We start from the raw sequence: 2,760 nt of genomic DNA, 5'->3' as shown, positions 1-2,760 counted from the left end.
CCCCATTGTAGACGGTGGATTGACTCAGTTCAGTCACAAGCTGGTGGGTGGCCCCAGCCGTGCACCCAGGACTTGGCAGAGCAGGGGTAGCTGAGAACCCGTGTGGTCCCCGCCCCGAGTGGCTCTCTGGGGCTGGCCTGGGCCCTGCGGCGGGAGGGCGATGGGAGCCCTAGCCCAGCAGCCCAGGGGCCCGGCTGCAGGCCGCAGGAAGCTTCCGGACCTCCTTCCGCAGCTCCAGCGCCCAGACTTCCGGTCACAGCGGTGCTCACACCGCACACCCGGCGGGGCTTTCTGGTTCACGTAAGCACAAGCGCCCCTGTTATCTAACCTGTCTCACAACAACCCCAAGACGGGCATTTTTATCTTCATTTTTCAGCAGGGAAGCTGGGCGGGGGCGAGGCGGGTGGCAGTGTGGGGAGCCCGCCCCGGGCACCAAGGCCACCGTCGGGAGTGGCCCCAGCACGACCCCACCCCACCCCCACTATGTGTGAGCAGGAGACGCACGCTTCTCAGGTTCCACCAGCCTGAGCGCAGGAGAACCTGGGAGGGCCTGCAGCCAGGGCTGGGTAGGCCCTGCTGGGGGGCACTCGGTGGGCTCTTCCAGTCAGGGGCTCTTCTCTGCTGTTGCCGACTCCCATCCTCCCCTTGCTCCCCCAGGGGCTCCTGAAACCTAGCACTCCCCGATGGGGCTCCCTAAAGAGTCACTCGGCAGAGGTACTAATGTGCTACCCCCGGGAGCTCACACGTTCTGGCAACGATCCCCCCGCTAGGCAGTGTTTCCTTTGCCTTCGCGACTTCTGGGATGAAATGCAGAGAATAAGGCCCGGCCACCGAACTGGCACTTCATTAAAATGTTTGGGTGGGCCTGGTGAATGAATTAGTAACACAGACACAGACATTGGGGAGAATGACCGTGCGGGCTGACGTCCGACACGGAGGGCTTTGGCTCCGCTTTCCTTTCCTGAGCGCCTTCGGGTGGCATAGTAGAGCGGGAGAGGTCGGCAGGGGAACAGTATTTTGGGTCTGCCGCTGGGAACGTTTCTGCGTGTTGCTTTCTCCTGACCGCAGTAGCTCAAGTAGATAAGCGAAGCCTCTTCATAATGCCTCCCTCGATTCAACGAAGCGGAAAAAGCACTGAACGCAAAAACGGCCCACAGACAGCAGTCGTGAGAACAACCTGCGTGCGGGAGGCTGGCTGCGGGGACCAGACGCGCGTCCCTCACCTTGGTAAGATGCGTGCATCACTGGTTCTCAGCGAAGGTGGAGAATCTCCAGCCAGGGATGCAGGGAGCACGGCTCGGTTCGGGGACGACCCTCTCTATCGGAAGAAGGCTGGCCTGTCACCGGAGGTCTGGGTGGCAGAGAAGGCTGGGAAACACAAGTCTCGGAGCAGCATCTGAAAACGGCAGAAGGGCCCGGCCCAGCTGCGGTTCTGGATCCCGGGAGAGGGCGTGGGGCAGGGTGTCCTCCACCGCAGAGGCCTCAGAATTCACCGGGAGACCACTGCAAGCGGAGGGAGCAAGCCCAGGAGGAACCGGAACTCGAGTTACGGACGTGCGTGCGGAGGCGGGGTCTCTGTCACGTGGTCACCTGACCTGCCGAGGCCCTCGGCACCGCCTCTCGGTCTGAGCTCCTTCCTGCCACAGCTGGTGGCTGCCAAGAGGGTCTTGGTGAAGACACTGATGTCCTTTTCACACAAGTTCCCTCCAAAGGGCCTGATGTTGGTTGGGAAGGAGCTGTGGTGATACTCAGAAGTGTCCTTTCTATAAGACGTGTTTTTACCCATAAAAATTGAATTTCTTATTAAAATAATGGAATTGAAATAAAGGACGCATGCTTTCCACACAGGGTCAAGCTTTATGTTTCCACCAAATCCAAGCTTTGCCTTTGAACAGGGAGCAAACAGATCAAGCAGACCACCACCACCCATGGCATCAGTAGCAGCAGCGACCCCCCTGACGGCTGGCTGTCCACGTGGCCTTCTGTCTACGGGCTTTAGGGCTAACGGTGACGAGATGCAGGTGACCCCAGCGTGGGTGTGCATGCTCAGTCGCTTCAGTTGTGTCTGGCTCTTTGCAAACCCATGGACTGTAGCCCGCCAGGCTCCTCTGTCCATGGGATTCTCCAGGCAAGGATACTGGAGTGGGTGGCCATGCCCTCCTCCAGGGGATCTCTCCGACCCAGGTGTTGAAACTGCATTTCCTGCATTGCAGGCAGACTCTTTTTTACTGCTGAGCCAGCAGGGATGCCCAGGTGACCCCAGACTAGACCCTGGGTCCCGAGTTTCCACCTCGTGTCCAAGGAGCTGCTCTCCAGGCTCCGTGCTGCGGCCTCTGAGGGTGGCCCGGGACGCTCCAGCAGCCCTGCTGTGCTCCCAGCAGTGTCGGGGCTTCTCGCCCGACGACAGGGATGGGCCTGACCCCGGTCCCCGTGACGGTCCTTCTCTGATGCCTGCCAGTGTCTCTGCAGCGGGTGACGCCGCTTCTCGTGCTGAAGCCTCCCTCAGCACTATAGCCGAGCCACTCGAGCAAGCAGGCCATCGTGGGGTTGCCTAGGGACCGCAGGGGGTGACCCTGCACTGATGCTAGGGACCTTGTGTGAGGGTGCATGTCCAGTGCCCCTGATACACACAGAGAGGAATGCATGGGGAGTGAGTGTTGGCTTGGCTGTGGCCATCACTTCCCTGTGTGTGTCAGGCCGTCCCATTGTGCATCCGCTGCTGCTGCTGCGCAGTCCCTCAGTCACGTCCAGCTCTGTGAC

At 60.6% G+C, this 2,760-nt stretch overlaps 1 long non-coding RNA gene across 1 annotated transcript; it reads right to left on the bottom strand.

The window, feature by feature from the left end:
- Window positions 1–721: 721 nt before the first annotated feature.
- LOC123334860 lies at window positions 722–1,908 on the bottom strand. The gene is made up of 2 exons (XR_006553026.2): window positions 1,224–1,908; window positions 722–1,134 (listed from the first exon to the last, which is right to left on the bottom strand). It is a non-coding gene; the product is annotated as an uncharacterized LOC123334860 (long non-coding RNA).
- Window positions 1,909–2,760: the final 852 nt, after the last annotated feature.

The sequence above is a fragment of the Bubalus bubalis genome, chromosome 8, assembly GCF_019923935.1.
Source record: "Bubalus bubalis isolate 160015118507 breed Murrah chromosome 8, NDDB_SH_1, whole genome shotgun sequence".
Classification (NCBI taxonomy): Eukaryota; Metazoa; Chordata; class Mammalia; order Artiodactyla; family Bovidae; genus Bubalus; species Bubalus bubalis.
Note: the sequence above shows the minus strand (reverse complement) of the source record. Positions and strands in the feature narration are given on the sequence as shown.